This window comes from Mustelus asterias, chromosome 18 (genome assembly GCF_964213995.1).
Source record: "Mustelus asterias chromosome 18, sMusAst1.hap1.1, whole genome shotgun sequence".
In the NCBI taxonomy this organism is placed as follows: Eukaryota; Metazoa; Chordata; class Chondrichthyes; order Carcharhiniformes; family Triakidae; genus Mustelus; species Mustelus asterias.
The window spans coordinates 89,324,176-89,342,558 of NC_135818.1; the positions used below are offsets into that span (position 1 = coordinate 89,324,176).

An 18,383-nucleotide genomic window follows, 5' to 3' on the forward strand; every position below is an offset into this window, starting at 1 on the left:
GCAAATGAATTATTAAAAATGTAGACAGGGTATACCGGGGCCATTTTCTACATTGTCAGGCAGATGTCAATGTTGTAGCTGCACTGAAACAGCTTGGCTAGGAACATGGCTCGTTCTGGAGCACAAGTCTTCAGTTCTACTATTGTCTTTGTAGTATCCAGTGCCTTCAGCTGTTTCTTAACATCACATGGAGTGAATCAAATTGGCTGAAGATTGACTTTTGTGATGCTGGAGACCTTCGGAGGAGGCTGAGGTTGACCATCCTCTTGGCACTTTTAGCTGAAGGTTGTTGCAAGTGTCTTGTCTTTTGCTCTGATGTGTTGAGCTCCCCCATGATTGAGGAATATGTTATTTATGGACCTGCTCCTCCAGTTAATTATTTGGTAATCCACAGCCACTCATGATGCAATGTAGCCAGGCTATAGAGCGTAGAACTGATCTGTTGGTTGTGGGATCGCTTAGTTTTGTCTATTGCATGCTGCTTTTGCTGTTTGGCCTGCAAGTAGTCTTGTGTGACTTAACTGAGTTGTACAAAATTATGAAGGGTGTAGACAGGGAAGACTATGGGCGGGATTTTCTGGCCACACTCACCCCAAGACCAGAAAATCCCGCCTGAGGTCAATGGACCTTTGCGTGGTCGTGTCCCGCCCGCTACGATTCCCGTGATGGATGGGATGGGAAAATTCTGCCCTTAGTCTCTAGTTCAGGGGCCAATCACCAGGAGGCATAGATTTACGGCGATTAGAGGAGACATCAGAAAAATCCTTTTCACCCAGAGGTGGTGGGTGTCGGGAATTCACTGCCCAAGTTGGTGGTTGAAGCTGAAATGCTCAACTCATTTAAAAGGTGCCTGGATCTGCACCTGAAGTGCTGCAACCGACAAGGCTACGGATTTGGGTGCTGGAAAATGGGGTTAAAACGAGCAGCCAGTTTCTTTTTTCTCTTTTTCAGCTGGCACTGACACGATGGGCTGAATGGTCTCTTTCTCCGCTGTAACTTTTCTCTGATTCTATAGTGTTGTAGCTTCACCAAGCTGACAGTTCATTTTTAGCTACTGTTGAAACAGGGTTGATGGGAATAATAGACTGGGGGATATGCCTGGCCATGAGGTTACAAATCCATTGCTGTTGATGACCCACAGCGCCTCATGGAGGCTGCATTTTCAGCTGCTAGATCAGTGCTGAATCTGGACGATGGATTGTGAGGAAATTACTTCACTGTGCAAGAACGGCTTCTATAAGGATATTAACTATGCTAGCAGCTACTTCACTGTGTGAGGGATTTCCTGGGAGCCTCACTGCAGTATGTATTCTGTATGATCTTCAGAGTTACAGGCAAATCCCAAATGTAACCTGTAAGCTTTGAGCAGTGAAAGCGGATGCGATTCCTAATCAAAGTCAATGTTTTTGTCGCTGGAGTGATCCACAATATAGACAAAAGTGGTTGAGGTGGGTATGGTGGTCATTATTGATTTCAGGCCGTTTGGGGGTGGGTTTATGATGGTGGTCTAATGTTACCTGTTTTCCCCCCCCACCCTGCTCTTGAGCAGATATTGCCTGTTACACCCCTGTTCACCTCTAGTCACATTGTAAAGTTAGTCTATTTTCCTGAGAAATATCGAGTCAGGAGGTGGGATAACAGTGAAATAGATTACTGATGTCTTGCTAACAGAACCTCCAGCTACCGGCATCTATAATGATTTTACTTCCGTGGTACTCATAGTACATCCTCCTGTTCACGGGAATGACTCTTGTACCTCCTCATGCTGCTTTCCTTGCTCTGTATTCCTTGCACTATGTTCTTATTATTCCATTCTCCTCTCTTTTGCTCTCTATTCCACCAGTGTGCTTTCTCTCTTTGTCTGTCTCTCTGCGCACTCTTTCTCAGTCCCTCTCTCTAATGCTGACTCTCACATTCTCTCTGTTTCATGCTTCCTTCAGTCTCTCTTTGTCTCTCTTTTTCTTATGTTCTGTCTTCCTTTCCTTCTTTGCTTTTTCATTTGGATTGTCATTTTATGTGGCAGTACAAGGCTTAAATCATATTGATGCCATTTCAATTCCAATTTGTAAAATCTGGCTCCAGTTTAACTATAATGTGGACCCCCCCCTCCGGACCGTGCCAGCTGCTAGTGATGTGCTAACTCTGCTTATTCCAGTAACCGGGGCACAAAGTGAAGCAGCAGCCTGCTTTCCTCTCACACTCTCAAACAGCTGCACTCCAAACGGCACAGCAGCATTCCAGGAGGACGCACCATGAGCCGAGGGCACAGATTCATCTAAAACAGTTCCCACATTACCACACCATGCAGTAAAGGAAACCCAGGCCACAAATTCACTTTGAGCCATTCCCATAGTGGTGTCGCAGACAGTGGGGGACATGCATCACTGGCTTTGCAAAATTTGTATGGGGATGAGGCAGGGGAAAGTGTCAATACACCGGGTATCTTTAACTCCCTCAGCTGCAGTAAACCAAACAAAAGTTTACCATTGACCTCCAACAGTGAATGCAGAAAGAAATTAGAGCCTGCTTTTCAATCTCTGTTTGTTTAAATATCCTTCTCCATCCTTCGCAATTTATCTGCACCGTTTGACACATTTGGCCACACCATCTTCCGCCAGTGCCTTTCGCCCCTCCTCCAGCTGCTTCCATTCTTTCTTATCTAATCATTCTCAAAGAATCATCTGCAATGGCCTCTCTTCCTGCAATCACATTAGTGCCTCTGTACTCCACCAGGGATCTATTCTTGGTGCCTTCCAGCTAAATATTGGGCTGGCTGAAGTTTTGTCTTTGGTCTCTGCCACAAACTCCGTTCCTTTTGCTTACTGCCTGAGGCTGAATCAGTTTGTCACTGTACCAGACTGTTTGCAACCTTGGCGTCATAAGATGACCTTCCGACCACATATTCTCACCATCACTAAAGCAGCTTATTACCACCTCCCCAACATCATCTGACTTTGCCCTGCCTCAGCTCATCTGCTGCTGAAACCCTCACCTATGTCTTTGTTACCTCTAGACTTAACTATGCCAATGTACTCCTGGCCAATTTTCCAACTTTTGCTCCCTCTGTAACCTTGAGGTCTTCCAAAATTGGTGCCTGTGTCATTCGCACCAAGTCCCATTCACCTATTACCCTTGTGAAGAAAGAGCTTGAGAATCTTTTAAGTCTATGCAATTTATACGGCAGTTATATGTAATCAGTGCTTTTATATCCAATTATACCGCTTCAGTTATATCTAAAAAATAGTTGTGAGAAGACTCAGCATGTCCACTATGACTCTCACAAATTTTGACAGATGCACCATAGAAAGCATTCTTTCCGGATGTATCACAGCTTGGTATGGCTCCTGCTCTGCCCAAGACCGCAAGAAGCTACAAAAGATTGTGAATGTAGCCCAATCCATCACGCAAACCAGCCTCCCATCCATTGACTCTGTCTATATTTCACGCTGCCTTGGCAAAGCAGCCAGCATAATCAAGGATCCCACGCACCCCCGACATTCTCTCTTCCACCTTCTTCCGTCGGGAAAAAGATACAAAAGTCTGAGATCAGGTACCAACCGACTCAAGAACAACTTCTTCCCTGCTGCCATCAGACTTTTGAATCTTATATTATCTTATATTAAGTTGATCTTTCTCTGTACCCTAGCTGTAACACTGCATTCTGCACTCTCTCCTTTCCTTCTCGCCAATGTACTCTATGAACAGTATGCTTTGTCTGTATAGCTTGCAAGAAACAATAGTTTTCACTGTATCCCAATACATGTGACAATAATAAATCAAATCAAATCAAATCTACATAATTCCTGGCCTAGATGTTTAAATTCTCATTTTTATTTTCCAATTCCTTAATAGCCTTACCCCTCCCTATTTCAGCAATCTCCTACAGCCCCATAACCCTCTAAAATATCTGCACCTTTCTCATTCTGGCTTCCTGCTTTTCATCGATTTTAATCACCCCACCATTGGTGGACGTGCCTTTAGCTTCCTGGGCCCCAAGCTCTGGAATTTTCTCTTTCAATCTCTCCATTTCTCTACCTCATTTTCCTCCTGACAACATTTCATAAAACTACCTCATTGACCAAATTTTTGGTCACCTATCTTAGTATCTTATTGTTAATGAGTTTTATAACACTCTTGTAAAGCAACTTGGGATGTTTTATGTTATGGTAAGGTGCTATATAAATACAAATCTTTGTTGTGGAAGCAGAAGTGGGGAGAGACTTCTTAGCTACAGTATTCAGCTAGCTCTCTGCGCAGCTCTGAATTTTCCCCAAATTATTCACAGGTGATTTCCACAGTTCTCTATTACGTCATATTTTCAGTGGCCCAGTATCAGGATTGAGGGATTGTAATGGCTAATTTATCAGCAGCTGTTGTCAGGTTGGCACTGGCTAGAAACTTCAACACCTTCCTTTGGATTAGCGGTCTGCTTTCTCAGTGGATGCTGCGTGTGAGGGGGAGTTTCCACTCCCTCTCTGCTTTGGATTGTCTTGAGGTGAAGAGAGGGTATCAGCTGCACAACGCTGCTCTCCCCTCCCCCCACCTCCGCTTGCTAGGTGACAGCTCTGAGCCCTGCTCCCATCTCCAACTTCCACCAAGTTACTGGCAGGAGAATGAGCGATGGGAATTCCTGAGCACTCCTCACAGCCGGAGGCTTCCATTCCTGGAATTCAGATTGTAAAAATAATAAATGCTGATAGCCGATGGTCTTGAATGAACATAACAGAGCGAGAGAATGACCTTCAGCCAGATCGGGCCATGTACGTGCAACTCTCCAAGCAAAAGACAACATCACAGTATCACATTGAGCTTCACTGCAGTGTTACATCATTTCACCCCATAAGGAAATATTAGGCCAGTTGACCAAAAATCTGGTCAGAAGTGGATTTAAGAAAGAAGGACATTGCATTTCTTTGGCACCTTTCACCACTACCAGATGCCCCAAAGTGCTTCACAACCAGTCACTATTGTAGAAATCACAGCAGCAAATTTGTACATGGCAAGATCCCACAAACAACGATGTGATAATGACAAAATAATTTGTTCTAGTGACTTTGGTTGAGGTATAAATATTCACTTCAGGTAACATGGAAAGCTCCCCTCAGACAGGACTTCACTCCCTTTGTACTGCACTGAGTGTCAGTCTGGATTATGTGTTCAGGTTTCTGAAGTGGAACTTGAACCCATAACCTGTTTACCCAGGAAATCATAGAGGAGGTGCTGAGGTGGAAAGGCTCTGGGGGAATTTCACGGAGAAATCAGTTGCAGGTTAGGTGGATTGGCCATGCTAAATTGCCCCTTGGTGTCCAAATATGCGTAAATTAGTTGAATTAGCCACGGTAAATGTGTGGGGTTAGGACAGAGGGGAGGGCCTTGGGGGGGATGCCATTTCGGAGAGCCAGTGCAGACTTGATGGGTTGAATGGCCTCTTTCTGCACTGTAGGGATTCTATGGTTCTAAGGTATATGTGGCTGAAGGCATGGCAGCCAATAGTGGAAGCAGGAGATGCACAGGTCCCCAGAAGCCTTGGATTGTAGCAATCTCAGAGGGCTGGAGGAGGTGAAAGAGATGGGGAAAGGCCAGGTTGATGGTGCAGCCTGCGGTTTTCCAGAACTTGCTAAGCAGGGCCATAGCACTGCTGCCTCTTGCAGCTCTTTCTCATTCTAAGCAGTTAAGTGACCACTTTTCTGGGATAGAAATATTCTTTTTTTCTGCCCTCCCACTCAAAACAAGAATTGAGTAATGTAACTTGAAGATACTGCCATCTGACTCTCCACATAACAACAGCATTACATCATTATTTGACCACACAAGTGGCTAATAATGAAAACGTGTGCCTGTTTGGGGAGTGTGATCACCCTCTCTCTGTGTCCATTAATGTAAGTGTTTGTTTTTTAAACTGTGATTCTTGGGCAGTAAGGTGAGTTGGTGATGCAAGGAGTACCAAGCTTAACTGGTTACTGAACACATGAGAAAAGTTAGCTCCGCAGCCCCCTGCCCTCCCCTCCTCACTGCTCCAGTCTTACTCATGGACCAGTCACATCTCAGCCAGAGCAAAACCAATTTGTTTAATAAATACCAGTGGTTTTGCTGGTCCCTGCATATTGCATCTCTGAGGTGAAGAGTGACGTGGGAGGTAAGAATCCACATGAGGCATGGATTCATTCCAAACCATTGATTTCATGGGGCCTGGACTATCAGCTTGAATTTGAAACAATAAATTATATGCTAATATCTCCCAAGGTCATGAAATGATGGGGTGGAATTCCAATTCAAACACTTACTGTGTCAGTCTGAGATTCCTGCACAGCTATTTAAAGAAGTGTAAACCCATTTATTTTAAATGCTGGTCACTGATGGTGTGAGTCTTTTTCCAGGACTTTACCTGAACTGATAAAGTATTCAGTGCAATGCAGCTGTACATGTTTTTAAATACATAAAACTACCACCTCGCCCGCCCCGGGTTTCCAGAACAGCAATCTCTGTTGGCCTCAGGTGGGATTTTACGAACTCGCCCGAGTGAGGCCCATTAAGTAATGTTGATTTAGGTAGTTTTGGAACAGATATTCCTGCCTTGGGCAGGCAATCAGAAGGGTTCTCTTCCAAGCATATAGTCTTCATCTGATTCACTGCACTCAATTCATCGAATGCATACTGGAACAGCAGGATATTGCTTGTTGACACCCCCACTAGCTGCTCTTTCCTGGAGTATAGAGGCTGGAAGAGGGAAAGGGAAGTTTTGTCCATTTCCTCCTGCTCCTCACTCAGTTTCCTTTGTTCTTGATGCTCCTTACCCTGATGCTCCCAGGCACATGGCCTGTTCCCAGGCCTCCGCAGAAAAAACCTGGATTTCTATAGTGTCTTTCAGATTGTCCCAAAGTGCTTTACAGCTGATAAAGTATGTTTGAAGTGTGGTCGCTCGAGTGATGGCACTTTCAATAGTGCAGCACTTTCTCTTTGCTAGCAGTCTCAGCTTGGAATTTATGCTCAAACCTCAGGTGTGGGGCTTGAATTCATACTTCAGTCAGCTTCTGAGTCAAAGGCAAAGATGTAAGTGACTGAATGGCAGCTGCCACTTCCTAGTGAAGACTAGTTTGATTCAGGGCCACATTCTCTGTGTCACACTACATCAGTACCTTGACATGCAGAGCAATTGGAAAGGAATGAATTTTGTTAAATTCTTGAGATTTAAAAAAAGTTTTTTTTTGGCATGACTTTATTGTCTGAAGCAATTGTGTCTGGTTTGTTTAAAAGTTTCACATTCAAAAAGAAATAAGATACCCAGGCTGAGTGCACGGCTCGAGATTGTGTGGCTGTTTCCCTGCTTGCAGTGACCTCATACATCTGCATGTGTAAGAGTGTGGAGTTGGTTCTGTCTTCTTTCTGAGTTTGTGTGTGTATTTGAGTTGGAGTTTTTATGGGTTTCTGTGTGCCCATTGTTAATGTGTGTTTTTAAAGTGATTTTATTAGGTTAATGTGTCCGTGTGTGTTTCAGTGTGTGTGTGTGTGAGCATTTTTCTGTGTCTGTTTTTGACTGGTTTTGTGTGTGTTTTTGTGCACGTGTACATGTGTTTTTGTCTGTCAGATCTGGCAGAGTTTTAAAGCAATCCTGTGTGGGGGTTGTGATAGGGGGCACATGAGATCAGAGTTGGAGAGTTGAAAGTAGATTATTTTGGTTATTGCGGATCGTGTTTCTATTGCCCGCTGTCTACAGCACATTGGGTGGCTCCAGACCCCAATCCCCCCTATTTCTGCTCTATTCATTAGCTTTACATCACTCATTAAAGCCTCTTTTCTCACAATTTGAATCATGGGTCGGTCTATGCCATTTCCTTCCTTACATGGCTTGGTCCTCATGGAAGGAGAGAGAGGGCACCATGCAGTGGATAGGCATTTACAGTGATAGCTAATCACTCTCATCTTCTGCACTTACTACTTGGCTTAGTTGGCAACACTCTTATCGATTAGCAGGTTGTGGAGATCATAGACTAGCCTAACAGGTGTTGTCCTTTGGTGTTGACATTAAACTGAGGCCCTGCCAGCCTATTAAATCTGTAATGTGGAAACGACACTAGTGGTTCTCAAACTTCTTTAGAACAAAGAACAATACAGCACAGGAACAGGCCCTTCGTCTCTCCAAGCCCGTGCCGCTCCCTGGTCCAACTAGACCATTCTTTTGTATCCCTCCATTCCCACTCCGTTCATATGGCTGTCTAGATAAGTCTTAAACGTTCCCAGTGTGTCCGCCTCCACCACCTTGCCCGGCAGCGCATTCAGGCCCCCATCACCCTCTGTGTAAAATATGTCCTTCTGATATCTGTGTTAAACCTCCCCCCCCTCACCGTGAACCTATGACCCCTCGTGAACGTCACCACCGACCTGGGGAAAAGCTTCCCACCGTTCACCCTATCTATGCCTTTCATAATTTTATACACCTCTATTAAGTCTCCCCTCATCCTCCGTCTTTCCAGGGAGAACAACCCCAGTTTACCCCATCTCTCCTCATAACTAAGCCCCTCCATACCAGGCAACATCCTGGTAAACCTCCTCTGTACTCTCTCCAAAGCCTCCACGTCCTTCTGGTAGTGTGGCGACCAGAACTAGATGCAGTATTCTAAATGCGGCCGAACCAACGTTCTATACATCTGCAACATCAGACCCCAACTTTTATACTCTATGCCCCGTCCTATAAAGGCAAGCATGCCATATGCCTTCTTCACCACCTTCTCCACCTGTGACGTCACCTTCAAGGATCTGTGGACTTGCACACCCAGGTCCCTCTGCGTATCTACTCCCTTTATGATTCTGCCATTTATCGTATAGCTCCTCCCTACATTATTTCTACCAAAATGCATCACTTCGCATTTATCGGGATTGAACTCCATCTGCCATTTCTTTGCCCAAATTTCCAGCCTATCTATATCCTTCTGTAGCTTCTGCCAATGCTCCTCACTATCTGCAAGTCCTGCCGATTTTGTGTCGTCCGCAAACTTACTGATCACCCCAGTTACACCTTCTTCCAGATCGTTTATATAAATCACAAACAGCAGAGGTCCCAATACAGAGCCCTGCGGAACACCACTAGTCACAGGCCCCCAGCCGGAAAAAGACCCTTCCACTACCACCTTCTGTCTTCTGTGACCAAGCCAGTTCTCCACCCATCTAGCCACCTCCCCCTTTATCCCATGAGATCCAACCTTTTTCACCAGCCTACCATGAGGGACTTTGTCAAACGCTTTACTAAAGTCCATATAGATGACATCCACGGCCCTTCCCTCGTCAACCATTCTGGTCACTTCTTCAAAAAACTCCACCAGGTTAGTGAGGCATGACCTCCCTCTCACAAAACCATGCTGACTATCGTTAATGAGTTTATTCCTTTCTAAATGCGCATACATCCTATCTCTAAGAATCTTCTCCAACAACTTCCCCACCACGGACGTCAACCTCACCGGCCTATAATTACCCGGGTTATCCTTCCTCCCCTTCTTAAATAACGGGACCACATTAGCTATCCTCCTATCCTCTGGGACCTCACCTGTGTCCAGTGACGAGACAAAGATTTGCGTCAGAGGCCCAGTGATTTCATCTTTCGTCTCCCTGAGCAGCCTTGGATAGATTCCATCAGGCCCTGGGGATTTGTCAGTCTTTATATTCTCTAACAAACTTAACATTTCCTCCCTTGTAATGGAGATTTTCTCTAACGGGTCGACACTCCCCTCCGAGACACTCCCAGTCAACACATCCCCCTCCTTTGTGAATACCAACGCAAAGTATTCATTTAGGATCTCCCCTACTTCTTTGGGCTCCAAGCATAATTCCCCACTTTTGTCCCTGAGAGGTCTGATTTTTTCCCTGACAACCCTTTTGTTCCTAACGTATGAATAAAATGCCTTGGGATTCTCCTTAATCCTGTCTGCCAAGGACATTTCGTGACCCCTTTTTGCCCTTCTAATTCCCCGTTTGAGTTCCTTCCTACTTTCTTTGTACTCCTCCAGAGCTCCCTCCGTTTTTAGCTGCCTGGACCTAACATACGCCTCTCTTTTCTTTTTGACCAGTCCCTCAATTTCCCTGGTTATCCACGGTTCTCGAATCCTACCCTTCCTATCCTTCTTTTTTACAGGCACATGCCTGTCCTGCACCCTAACAACTGTTCCTTAAAAGACTCCCACATGCCAGATGTGGATTTACCCTGAAACAGCCTCTCCCAATCAAGAGCTGCCAATTTCTGCCTAATCCCACTAAAGTTAGCCTTCCCCCAATCCAACACCTTACCCTTGGGACACCACTCATCCTTTTCCATCACTATCCTAAAGCTAACAGAATTGTGGTCACTATTTGCTACATGTTCCCCTACCGAAACTTTGAAGACCTGACCGGGCTCATTCCCCAGTAGTAGGTCCAGTATAGCCCCCTCTCTAGTCGGGCTATCTACATATTGTTCCAAAGAACCCTCCTGTACGCATTTTACAAATTCCTCCCCATTCAGAGTCCCAGCTCTCAGCGATTTCCAGTCTATACCAGGGAAATTGAACTCTCCCACTACAACAACCCTATTTTTCCTGCACCTATCCAGTATCTCCTGACATATCCGTTCTTCCACTTCTCTCGGGCTGTTGGGGGGCCTGTAGTACACCCCCAACATAGTGACTGCGCCCTTCCTGTTTCTAAGCTCCACCCAGAGTGACTCGTTACACGACCCCTCTGAATTGTCCTCCCTCTGCACCGCTGTAATATGCTCTCCAACTAATACTGCTACTCCCCTACCTCTTTTGGCCCCTCCTCTGTCTCGCCTAAAACACTTGTACCCCGGAATATTCAGCTGCCAGTCCTGTCCCTCTTTCAACCAAGTCTCTGTCACCGCAACCACATCCAAATTCCTCGTGAGCATTAAGGCCCTAAGTTCGTCTGTCTTACCTGCCACGCTCCTTGCATTGAAGTATAAGCACTTCAGACCTCCAGGCCCAGTGAGGTCATCCTCCCCCAGAGTGCTCTTCTTCTTTGCCAGCCTTGTCCCAGCCCCAAGCTCGTCCCCAGCCTCTACACTTGTAGACCTAATATTTTGATCCCCACCCCCCTGCCATACTAGTTTAAACCCCCCCGAACTGCACTAGCAAAACTCCCAGCCAGGATATTCATGCCCTTCCAACTTAGTAGTGACCCGTCCTTCTTGTACAGGTGCCATCCTCTCCTGAAAACTTCCCATTGATCTAGGAAAATGAAGCCCTCCCTCCTGGACCAGTCCTTTAGCCAAGCATTCAATTGTACTAACTCCCTTTTCTTAGCCTCACTGGCACGAGGCATTGGGAGCAGCCCAGAGATGGCCACCCTGGAGGCCCTACTTTTTAGTCTATTTCCCAACTCCCTGAATTGCTCTCGTAGGATCCCCCTGCTCTTCCTATCTACGTCATTTGCACCAATGTGTACAATGACATCTGTTTCTTTATCTTCCCCTTTTAAGATGCCTCCTGTCCGCTCGGTGACATCCATTACCCCAGCACCAGGTAGGCAGACTACCATCCTGGAGTCCCCTTTGCGCCCACAGAATCGCCTGTCCGTGCCTCTAACCGACACATCCCCCACCACTATTGCTCTCCTAACCCCTCTCTTTCCTTTCCGGGCCACAGAGCCTGACTCTGTGCCAGTGACCTGGTCACTGTGGCTTACCCCTGGAGAGTCATCCTCCTCCACACTATCCAAAACAATATACTTGTTTTGGAGGGGGACAGCCACAGGTGACCTCTCCACTAATTGCTCACTCCCCTCCCCTCTCACACCTGTCGCCGAGCCCTTCCTATTATGAGAGACAGCCACTGGAATACTCTCTGGTACATTACCCTTCTGACCTTTACTCCTCCTAATTGTGACCCACGTGTCTTCCTCCCGATGCCCCTGTGTAACTAGTTCCCTATAACTCATGTCAATTATTCTCTCATTCTCCCTGACTAGACCAAGGTCAGCAATCTGCAGCTCCAGTTCCGTGACGCGGTCCCTCAGGAGCTGCAGTTCCACGCACCTGGCGCAAATATGGTCTTCCGGGAGGCTAGGTGTTTCCAGGAACTCCCACATCCCACACCGGAAGCACCGAACTGGCCTATCACTCATAGTTACCCTTATCCTATATAGGTTTGGATAAAAATAACTTACCCTGCCTCGCCCTTTCTGCCTAAGCCCTGTGAGCCAAAGCCCTTATAGCTCAGACTCTGTTTCCCACACACTCCACTGCCCGCTCCCGACGCTGCCCACTGTATACTACAGCCTACCTTTTATACTTCGCGCGCTTAAAAAACCCTTCCCAGACTCCTTAGCAGCCCACTTCTGGTTTTCACTTTAAACTTAAGAAAAATACTACTACAAATGTAAAGGCCAAAAAAAAACACACACTAGCTGACTAATTAAATAAATAAACAATTCAATCAATCTCTCACCAGCACTCCTACCTCCAATCACTCCCTCTCAGCTTGCTCCAGTGGAACAATGAGGGGGAACCTCCCAGGTAACTGACTTTTAAAGTTAAAATAACAACCCTTCCCACACTCCCTAGCAGCCCACTTCTGGTTTTCACTTTAAACTTAAGAAAAATACTACTACAAAAGTAAAGGCCAAAAAAAAAACACACACTAACTGACTAATTAAATAAATTTAGTTGAAAGACCCCTTTTCTAACGGATCAGTCATCAGAGACACCACTGCCCCCCCCCAACTTAAAAATACTGTACAATAATTCTTTCACAATGCTCTTAAGGAAATGGGGATTTAATTAAGTATGTAGTGCTTTGCTTTTGAATAAAGCTGAACTCGCCTGGTACCTGCCACTAGCCAATCTTCATACCACTCTCCGTGCTCATCCTCCTCCTCGGTGAGACAGCCAGCCCACTCTGTGCTGCATGTGAAGTAAAGTAAAGTAAAGTTTATTTATTAGTCACAAGTAAGGCTTACATTAACACTGCAATGAAGTTACTGTGAAATTCGCCTAGTCGCCACACTCCGGTGCCTGTTCGGGTCAATGCACCTAACCAGCATGTCTTTCAGACTGTGGGAGGAAACCGGAGAACTCGGAGGAAACCTATGCAGACATGGGGAGAACATGCAAACTCCACACAGACAGTGAGCCAAGCCGGGAATTGAACCCAGGTCCCTGGTGCTGTGAGGCAACAGTGCTAACCACTGTGCCACCATGCCGCCCTCACTAGCCACTGTGAAGTGGCTGCGTTCCACTTTTGCCTCTTGGTTCACACTTTACTACTGACTGCGGCACCCATCTGGAAGACAGTGCCTCCTTGGCAAACACTTTCAGATTATTTCGCACTCTGGAAAGTTTGCAGAGCCTTGGGGGTCTGCAGAGCCCAGTTTGGGAATCACAGGCTTCAGTTTAGGCTAGATGAGATCAAATGAGTGGAGGGTTCTTCAACTGAACTGATACCCATCTTTATCAAGAATGTAATTCAGTTTTCCTGACACCCGCTTTTCTTTCTGTTGATTAGAATTGGGCAAACAAAATGCTGGGAAAATCTGATAGAGGTGAATCAGAAAAAGCTATTACTACTGGTCCGTCTGCCATTAACCAGTTTCAACAACAGGAGGGTGAGAGAGATTGGGACAACCTTCTATCCAGGGGAATGCTGGGAGATGCAATGCCTGACCAAAAACTGGGGAAGAGCAGAATCCAGGGAATGAGTAAATACTTGGGGAAGAAACAAAGTGAAAGGGAAATGGAAAGGGTAGGGGAATGAGACAGGTGGGAGAGGTCTTTGCAAGGGAGGAGGAAAGGGATAATGGATGAGTGGGGAAATGGCAGGGAAAAGGAACTGAGGGATACAGATTCCAAGGGGCTGCACAGGAGTCTATATTGCTGAATTTCACAGCACCAGATTTATGATTCACTGATGGCCAAGGGTCACGGTGGCATTGTGCAGTCTAATGATACGTTCTGGGCCCGATTTTACCATTTGGAATCTAAGGGCCGGATCTGGGCATAATGCAGATCCGAGCCCGGAATCCTCGTTCCAGCGCGCACATACGCTTTTTGCCGGCTCCAGTCCGATCTGCGCAGTGGGCGGGACTTAGCGCTGCTGGAACGATCAGAGCTCTAAGCTGTGCATGCGCAGTTCGAAAAAAAATCTGAAGCAGCGCGCCTGGGCGCGAAAGAAAGAAACAGCAGAGAGAGCAGAGAGAAAGGGGGGGGGGGGGGTGGACATGGGAGAATCTTGCAAACTGAAAATAATGTAGCATCTTCTTTGTGCTGCCTAATTATCTATGGGAAAGGTAATTAAACTACAGTGTCCTAGTGAGCAATTAGTGACCTGTATAATACATTTGTGATCTGTATCTGGATTGTCGATGTCCCTGTAGCCATGAGCCAGGTGCTCAAATGTTCAGAGTCATGTGGTGAACTTGGAAGAATTGTCCCCGTGGTGGAACTTGGTTGGAAATAAGATTCAAGGAGATTACTAAATCTGGGAAATCAACCATAGTGAAAAGAAGTTTGTATTGGCAACTCTTCTCTCACATTCCATGGCAGATGTGCCCCTACTTATGAATGTGATTTGCATGGGCAACGCTGGGTGCAGCTAATCTGCCTCTGGAGCAGCCTTGGATCCTTTCTTTCATCTTGTTTTCATCTGAACATTGCACAGAATTAGAGGAATTCTCTTTGGAAGATAATGTCAAAATTATAATCGCAGGAACTAAAAACCTGACAGTCAAAGATTTGGGAACATATTTCAAAATATGGATGGGGGATATATATTTTGAAATATTTCCCCAAATTTTGCTGATTAGCACAGTCCTGTGACCTGTGGAGCTGTTCCACGTACTCAGAGGTAACCCAGGTATTAAGCAGCAGGCATTCTGTTACCATGGCAGCTAGTGAACTATCTGATCCCACTACAATCATTGAAGACTCCGTCCTCAAGAGAAATACCAATACTGAAGTCTGAAATATGAGCAGAGAATTGGACATATAGAGCATCTGAGAGAGAGGTGATTTATCTAACCTGAAACATTATCCTTTTTCAATGGTGACAGACAGGCCTGTTGTTTGTTTCCGACATTTTTTTCATTTCATGCTAAATATGACCAATATTTGGGGAGTTGTGTAAATTTGGCAGCTAGGGTGATTCATTTCTTTTTAAAACACCATTCTTCGTTCTATATCCATCTCCGAAAATGCAGATGCAGGGCTACAAGGCCGGGGGAGGTACATTGAAGCAAGTGCTAGTTACTTTGCTCCAATTACTTTGCATGTTAATCTGGCTAATTTACACTGGAAAGTATTCTAGCTATGCTTGGTTCTCTCTTTAGCCAATATTTCCACCACACCAGCCCTCCCCACCCATTGACAAGAGTGAGTGGCCAGGGATCAGAGACAAACCACAGATATCTGTGCCCTCCTTGATCAGCTGGCTGCATATCCAGGTGAGCTGAGCTGGCTCAGTGTCGATCGGACTGGAATTTGGGACCTTCCTGACCTTTGTAGTTTCAGCAGCCGGGGAAACATCAATATAATTTTCACAAGTTTATCGATATTTTAGTTATTAACATATTTCTGATTAGCTTAGACTTTCAGGTGCTAGTTAATTCTTCGCAGGAGGTGTTTATATTGATTTATTGATTTTGCAGTAGATAGGGAGATTGTTACTGAAAATCTGCTCCAGACTTCATTTCTCACTCACAGGAACACAGAGTAAAGCAAGATCCTGCACTTATTGCAGCTCTGACAAAGAGTCATCCAGACTCAAAACATTGGCTCTATTCTCTCTCAGTAAGAAGTTTAACAACACCAGGTTAAAGTCCAACAGGTTTATTTGGTAGCAAAAGCCACACAAGCTTTCGGAGCTCCAAGCCCCTTCTTCAGGTGAGTGGGAATTCTATTCACAAACAGGGCATATAAAGACACAGACTCAATTTACATGAATAATGGTTGGAATGCGAATACTTACAACTAATCAAGTCTTTAAGATACAAACAACGTGAGTGGAGAGAGCATCAAGACAGGCTAAAAAGATGTGTATTGTCTCCAGACAAGACAGCCAGTGAAACTCTGCAGGTCTAGGCAAGCTGTGGGGGTTACAAATAGTGTGACATGAACCCAATATCCCGGTTGACGCCGTCCTCGTGTGTGCGGAACTTGGCTATCAGTTTCTGCTCAGTGACTCTGCGCCGTCGTGTGTCGCGAAGGCCGCCTTGGAGAACGCTTACCCGAATATCAGAGGCAGAATGCCTGTGACCGCTGAAGTGCTCCCCAACAGGAAGAGACCAGTCTTGCCTGGTGATTGTCGAGCGGTGTTCATTCATCCGTTGTCGCAGCGTCTGCATAGTTTCCCCAATGTACCATGCCTCGGGACACCCTTTCCTGCAGCGTATCAGGTAGACAACGTTGGCCGAGTTGCAAGAGTATGTACCGTGTACCTGGTGGATGGTGTTCTCACGTGAGATGATGGCATCTGTGTCGATGATCCGGCACGTCTTGCAGAGGTTGCTGTGGCAGGGTTGTCTGGTGTCGTGGTCACTGTTCTCCTGAAGGCTGGGTAGTTTGCTGCGGACAATGGTCTGTTTGAGGTTGTGCGGTTGTTTGAAGGCAAGAAGTGGGGGTGTGGGGATGGCCTTGGCGAGATGTTCGTCTTCATCAATGACATGTTGAAGGCTCCGGAGGAGATGCCGTAGCTTCTCCACTCTGACGAATGAGGCTGAGGGAGTTCTTCCACAAACCCCAAGAAGTCAACAGCGAACACAATGAGACAGCCAATGAACCGGAACAGCCGACAGAGAGATCCGCAGTGCATCCGAAGAGGAAAGAGTCGAATTGGACTCCCCCGGAAGGCCGCTGCCCTCGACTTGACATGTATGCCCAAGCCGTCAGGGGGTGCGTCAACACCAAACTCATCAGCCGCACTCACAAGACAGCCCCGAACATCACCCAAGCACAACGCAACGCCATCCACGCTCTCAAGACCAATCGCAACATTGTCATCAAACCAGCAGACAAAGGAGGGGCCATCGTCATATTGAACAGAACGGATTACTGCAAAGAAGTGTACCGACAACTAAACAACGAGGAGGTTGTTTGTATCTTAAAGACTTGATTAGCTGTAAGTATTCGCATTCCAACCATTATTCATGTAAATTGAGTCTGTGTCTTTATATGCCCTGTTTGTGAACAGAATTCCCACTCACCTGAAGAAGGGGCTTGGAGCTCCGAAAGCTTGTGTGGCTTTTGCTACCAAATAAACCTGTTGGACTTTAACCTGGTGTTGTTAAACTCCTTACTGTGTTTACCCCAGTCCAACACCGGCATCTCCACATCTAGTCTCTCTCTGCAGACGCTATCAGACCGGCTGAGATTTTCCAGCATTTTCTGTTTTTGTTTCAGATTCCAACATCCGCAGTAATTTGTTTTTTTCCTGCACTTATTTCCCTTTCAGTGATGTCTGCCAGTCTTTCCTGGATCTGTTTTCTTTTCCTCCATTGCCCTAATATAGGCATTATTGGCATTTATTTCCTATAATTGCCCTTGAGAAGTTGGTGGTGAGCCACCTTCTTGAACCGGTGCAGCCCCAGTAGTGTAGGTACAACCATGGAAGGGATCCAAGTTTTTGATCCAGTGGCAGTAAAGGAATAGGGATCTATTTCCAAGTCAGGATAGTATGTGACTTGGAGGGGAGCTTGCATGGTGCTCCAATGCAACTGCTGCCCTTGTCCTTCCAGTGGTAGAGTTTGCAGGTTTAGAAGATGCTGTTGAAGTAACCTTGGTGAGTTGAGTCCGAAGTCTCACAACATCAGGTTAAAGTCCAATAGGCTTATTTGGAATCATGAGCTTTCGGAGCAGTGCTCCTTCATCGGTGAGTGATGTGTGTGGACAGGGTGATGAAGGAGCAGTGCTCTGAAAGTTTGTGATTCCATATAAACCTGTTGGAGTTTAACCTGGTGTTGTGAGACCTCTTACTGTGCCCACCCCAGTCCAATGCCGGCATCTCCACATCTTGGTGAGTTGATTCAGTGCATTTTATAGATATTCCACACTGCTGCTATTGTGGGACAGGGGCTAGATGATGTTCTGCTCTGTCCTGGATGGTGTCGAACTCCCTGAGTGTTGTTATGGCTGCAGTCATCCAAGTGGGAAAAGAGCTGAGTTTGTCATTGTAGCTTCCTCCCAAACTATTTGATTTGATTCACTATTGTCACGTGTATTAGTATACAGTGAAAATGATTGTTTCTTGCACTATACAGACAAAGCATACCGTTCATAGAGAAGGAAAAGAGAGGGTTACATATAACATGTAGCGTTACAGTCATAGCTAGGGTGGAGAGAAAGATCAAGAGATTGAATTAGAACATTGTTAAAGAGTTTATAAGAGTTAGAGTTTTAAAAGCATAGAACAAGA

General features: G+C 45.8%; 1 protein-coding gene across 5 annotated transcripts in view; it reads left to right on the forward strand.

The window, feature by feature from the left end:
• The window catches only part of ttll5 (tubulin tyrosine ligase-like family, member 5), a 340,921-nt gene that overhangs the window by 197,267 nt on the left and 125,271 nt on the right, over positions 1–18,383 (forward strand). The gene's annotated exons all lie outside the window — the stretch shown is intronic.